This window comes from Syngnathus scovelli, chromosome 1 (genome assembly GCF_024217435.2).
Source record: "Syngnathus scovelli strain Florida chromosome 1, RoL_Ssco_1.2, whole genome shotgun sequence".
NCBI lineage: Eukaryota > Metazoa > Chordata > Actinopteri > Syngnathiformes > Syngnathidae > Syngnathus > Syngnathus scovelli.
The window spans coordinates 26,814,107-26,820,259 of NC_090847.1; the positions used below are offsets into that span (position 1 = coordinate 26,814,107).

The 6,153-nt window shown below is 45.1% G+C and overlaps 1 protein-coding gene across 2 annotated transcripts in view; it reads right to left on the reverse strand.

Moving 5' to 3' along the window:
* The window catches only part of LOC125987285 (pyruvate carboxylase, mitochondrial), a 110,751-nt gene that overhangs the window by 22,949 nt on the left and 81,649 nt on the right, over nucleotides 1-6,153 (reverse strand). The gene's annotated exons all lie outside the window — the stretch shown is intronic.

Here is a 6,153-nt window from a genome sequence, read left to right on the forward strand (position 1 = left end):
AGGAATCCAATAATTAGCAGGTGCAGTAAACGCAACACGCAAAAAAAAAAAAAAAAGGCAAAAAATAAAACAAACAACTCATTAGTGCTCCCGAGAGAGCGCCGCAGAGCAAAGAGGTCAATCTGTGGGGGCGAGTCAATGCACAAGTGGGTCAGACAAATGAGACGCGGATTGTTTTGTAGGGGGGTGCGCAAAAAAATGAAAAACATCAGAGAGAGAGCGATTTTACATCGGCAGCACTTTGTAGGAGCTCGCAAAAGACCTTCGGGTTAAGAAAGTGAGAGGAAAAGTGGAAGCGCAGGCAAAAGGAGGACTTGGAAGGGGGGTTATATTCTTAGGCCAGCTAGGGACAAAGACAGCCGAGGGATTCACGAGGCTCTCTGACGTCTGCCGGCTTTGGGCTGCCGCAAGCTGTTGTGGACCGAAAGACAAAACTCAAAGTGATGGACGCCGCGGCCGGACTATGACTCTCCTTCGCATTTATAGGATAGCCGATGGTAATCGTATTAGAATGGATGTCGCGCGTGCAGATAACTGTCTCCAAGGACAAACATGCAACCTATGAAACATCGATTGCGTCCGCTTTTATTGCATCACTATTCCACCTGGCGGCATCAGGAGGCATATGAGAAAACGTTCAAAGACAAACAGCGAAACAGAGTCAAAAGGAGACAAAAAGAGTTAGTCAATACCCCCACAACATTGGGCTGAAAAATGAATCAAAATTTCATAGGAATTTTGATTTGGGCTTCTCGCGATCTCGCAAACATTCAAATTGAAAATGTGCTGCACAATCCACAAAACACAAGGCTTGCTCCGTTTTATAAACAGCACTAGTGCTAATGCTACACTCAATGAAAAATCTCATTGACATGCTAACTGTCAATTAGCATTATAATATATATTAAAAAGAATAATATTAAGAGGCCGACATGTGTGCACAGATGAATTTGTGTATATTCTTATTTTATTACCGATTTTCAGTTTTTTTAAACTGAGTTTTTGACAAATGCGCTTGTCATACAAACACAAATTTTCACATAATATGGCAAAAAACACAATATTCGACAAGGTCATTTTTATACTTGACAAAAAGAATACCGTCTTTTAGAAGAAAGTGTTCGACGTGCAGGGACGTGGGGACGATGGTCGTTCTGACTAGCTGAGTTTGGGTAGTTCAATAAAAAAAAAAAAAAGTTTTGAAGTCAACAAATAATGGTGATTTCAAAATCAATCAAAACAACTGCTTATTTTTTTGACTTTTAAAACATTTTAAATAAATGAATTCAATAATAAATACATTTTAAAATACACATTTATTTATTTTTTCAATGAATAGCCAACCCTGCCACACCATTAGGCATAATTGCATTTAACAGCTCAGCAATACAAATACAATAAAACAAAAAACAATTCTCAGTAAGATGTGTGATGAAAACACTCGAATTGAGCCTTAGAATCTTTGCAAAGGCACAACCGCGCTCGAGGCGGCTCCCGTGCCGTTTCTAATGAGATGGAGTGCGCACGAACCCAATGTTGTGAAATATGAATGGAGACAAATAACACAAGCTGCTGCTATTAATGACTGCAACCGATACGAGGGGAGCCGCGTCCTTTTGCACTCTGCTGTATCAGATCAATGCGTTCATTAGCAGGCTGCTTGACATGCCTGGCGCTACAATACACGCACGCGCTTGCTCAGCCCCTCCCCCTCCTGTTTTACACAACATCACACACTCACCTCCCCTCAACAGACACCCCCTTCCCTGATTTGGATGCGCTGTAACATCCGTTTGGATACAGCTCTCAGAGTTATGCTGGCTGCATGCAAATGACGCCCCCCCCCCCCCCACACACACACATTAGTCACAAAAATGTCGCTCAGCTCCAGAAGATGACGTGAACGTGGGGGGGGGGGGGGGGGGGGGGGCGGGCGGAGAATACGCTGTCGCGAGAGTCGCCGAGGCTAACTTTGCCCCGGCCGGCTAGCCGGCCGCTCCATCCCCCATATATAAAAAAAATATTTTCTCAACGGATTTACACGATTCACGAAAATACTTTTGACAGAAAAAAATTTTCGCTTCCGCGGAAAATTCTCATCCCTGAAGGTTGAGGAAAAAAAATGGTCACTGACGAAATCTCAACCCTTTGCTACCTTGGAGGCTTTGCTGAAACTATGATGGAATATCTACGTTGGGGATTAGCGACATTTCTGCTCAACGGGTGGGTTCATCATTTTTTTCAGATTTTTATATCGATTGCGCACACCACCCAAAAAATTCAAACCGATAACATCCTCAAAAATGAGCGCTCCTAATCCATAAAACCTCCGCGTCACATATATGCAGTCTTAAAGGCCAATCCAGAATGCTTGGAAACTCCAAACAGGAGAAGGCACAAAGGTCGATTTGTGGCGCGTGACGTGACGCGCCGGGGATCACAGATTGCCTCCCCCCCCTCCCTCGCTCTGTGCTCCCTTCACTGATTAGGAGCTGAATAGAGGCACCGTTGGGTCATTCATGCTTTCTCCTCCGTCTCCACTTGCTCGCCCATCTGTCACGCCTTAACCGCCAGCTCTGACAGATAAACAGGAGGACACAAACAGAAAAAATTCCGCACTGCTTGCTCCCAGCTGGCTGCTAACAACTTTATAATAATAGCCGGCCACATGGTCAAGGGGGCTCACTTGTGTATTAGGGGTGGAGCCAAACATTTTATATGTTAATAGTATAACTAATTTCCTCAATAGTGAACCACCAAAATGTCTGGAAGCAACGTTATGAACTGCAAATCTTCAGAGATTCATTTCAGGTATTCTCGTGATCAGAATGAAAATTATTCAGGTGGGGGGTCATTTTTTTGTTGTGTGATGAAGCTTCTCTTGGTTAGTTCTGATGTTTTTTTGCCATACAAAATGATTTGGTAGAACTTGTTCAGCAGTAAGCAACATGCGATGATGCGTTGCAGTGGGCTGTGGAGCTGTCCGCTGTCCTGAAAGCGTTTGCCAAAAGCGGCATGCATGGAACATACAATGCATTGCAGTGTGTAGTGGGGCTGTCCGTGGTACTGAAAGCGTTTGCCAAGAACGGCACGCATGGAACATGCAATGCATTGAAATGGGTCAGGGGAGCTGTCCGTGGTTCTGAAAGCGTATGCCAAAAGCGGCAGGCATGTGACATGCAACGCTTTGCAGCGGGCAGCAGAACTGTCCGTGGTCCTGAAAACTTTGCCAAGAGCGGCATTGCATGTAACGTGCGAAGCATTGCAGTGGGCAGTGGAGCTATCCGCAGTCCTGAAATACATGGGATTGTCGGGGAGCTGTCCGTGGTCCTGAAAGTGTTTACCAAAACCGGCCTGCACGCAAGAGACAAACACATCATTGGGGTGTTATGATAACCGTGCGCTTGTAAAGGACACCTCCAGTGTTGAGCAGCGACGCAAGACAAATGTTCACAAGAGGAAAATAATCCCCCCCCCCACCCCTCCCTCCATTTTCACAAAGCGGCGACTGCGGCCTCAGCAAAGTGACACAGCGTACAATCTGTTGTGAAGAGCGACAACAAAAACGATTGCCTCGCGTTCCGGCATCAGACATTTCACACCCCAGGTGCGGCCCGGCATCCAATTAATGCGAGCGGGCGGAGCGATATTAAAGAAATAACCGCTCACCATTTTCCATAATTAAACATCAAGTGCGGTCAGGTCGTCGCCAGGGCAACCGCACATTACCAGTCTTCATTTTGAAGGCTGAACATTTTCTCGAGTTGCACCTTTCAGCCAACTCTTCAGGAGCTCCAATCTAATCTTTAAGACACAATGTCGTAGTGACGGCACCATTAAGGATGCCAAAGATGTCAGCTGGTGTGACACTCGAGCAGCGCTGTCTTGATGAGCGCGAGAAAGAAACTTGCTCCCTCAGGGGAAAACCTTCCGCTGGCTGGTGAGAAGAAAAATGTCAAAACAAGAAAAAGCAGCGGGTGAGGGCCAATCGTCATTTCTCTTCAGGCTTGAGTCCGATTGCGAAATCCCGCCAGTTGATTATGCAGCCTCCCTTAGAAACATTTGGCTCGCATCTTTGATTTCCCAATACGGGCCACCGTCTCCCTCAAGTAATTTCTTCGCTAAGATCCGAGCGCGCGAGTGGAGATTTTTAGCAGTCGGAGCGATGCCGGCAAACGAGAAGCACCGTACTTTTTCTTGTGAGTCCATTGACCGCTTCCCAGCGGCGGCAGTAAGCGGGTAATCATTAGGAAAGCGTATTACTAATGCACATCACATAAATAAAGCACAATGACATGTAAACAGCTCTGAAGACAAAATTAGAGGGCGGAACTTGGAACTGGTTCATGTGTGTGTGCGTTCTTGTCTTTCATTATCTTTGGATCGTGACAAATGGAGGGGGGGGATCAGCCCTTCAGCCTTCAAAGAATTTCAAACCGACATCACAGCTGAGTAACAGTGTGTGTGGGCGCACAATCATGTGATCAACCTGAGTGTGTCGTTATAGGTCCTCGCAAAGTGGGGGGGAAAATGGTTTTGCAAATTTGACATGTGACACAACAGCCTTGCCAAATTTGAATGGAAGAAAAAAAAAAATTAAAAAAGGTAGAAAAATTCTCATCTCCATCCTGAAATGTGGTCGTGTCCGCAGAATGCACTCAAACCACGCCCCCGCTCAGCTGTCAATCAAATACCATGACTACGAATGGATTCGACTGATGAGCATAGTTCACACTAATTTTCATTTTCTAATTTTGCTTTATCATGTGTTGTGACATTTCTAAAAAAAAACACTAGTTCCTGACCTCACCCGTTAATTAAAAAATGTGCTAGAAAAAATGAGGGCAAATTAAGAAAAGTTGAATCACATCTCTGATAAGAAAATTTAATATTTTAAAAAGTAATAAAAAATATTACTTAATTTATTTCTATTATTATTATTAATAAAGTGGATTGTGGTCCATAATGTATTTATAAAAACATTTCCCTTTCCCGGGTTTTGAAGTCTAGTTAAATCGGTGAATGCACACAAAAGCTAATAATAAATATTACCCACATGAATACCGAGGTCACAGAACACCAAGGTGCCTCATAACATTTGCCGCAAGGCGCATTAATTGCCAGCCAATGAGCCGTGAAGCGGAACACCGTAAGCGGGAGATGATTGGGCCGGATGAGCTATCAAAACTGCTCGCGCCATGGGAGGTCCAAAAATACCTGACGGCAGGACAAATAATTACCGTCGGAGGGGGACGGGGATCAAGCGAGGTCAAGGCGCACCAGAAGTCGGAAGAAATTGAGCCGTGGCAAAACCAAAGTGCTGCGTCCCATCTCACTTTCATCTCCATCTTTTCTGCCGCCACACCTGCACGAGATTCCATTTAAGACGCGTTTGATACGAGCTACACGTGTTGGGCTGAAATCCATTCCTCGGCAAGCCTGCGCTCGCCCGCTTATCTTGCTAACGCCCTCGGAGAGCCCCGGCCTTGCTCTTCCCTTCTTCACCTCCTGTCCCCCCCTCCCCTCTCATCGGCCCCAGAGTAGCTGCAGGCGCTAAGAGCTTGTCTTCCTTTCATCTCACGCTCTTCCTCCATATGTCCGTCATGCTAGTCCTCCAAGGACAACTAAAAATAAACCGCATCGCTAACTACTATAAGCAGCTCGACGGCACCGACAACGTATAGCCGTACTTTGATTTTTTTTTTTTTCATTTGAATGAATGCCATCCAACATGATATATTTATGCGCCTCTTCCGTTTTGTTCCAAAAAGCTTCGCTGAGCTGGTTTGAGCTAACGTCAACAGCTGCAAAGTTGACGCACAACCCGGTTGTACCGGTTAGCTAGCAAAGAGATAGCTACGTAGCTACTGCTGCGGCTAAAGACGGATTGGCTCCAAAGTCAGAAATCGCCGTCAATAAGCTACACTTCTGACAAGAAATTTCGTGATAAAGGCAGGAGCCATGCTAATAGCTAAGCTAAATTAAAATTGACACAGCGAGGGCGTTTCAACTTGGAATGAAATGCTTGGGTGATTGAGCACTACACAGATGTCTGGAACCACATTAAAGCAAAGAGCAATTTTGAGCTATAAAGTTAAAAGTGCAGAAAGCAGTCTAAAATATTTATATCGTTAATGCTATTTGTTTCTTTTC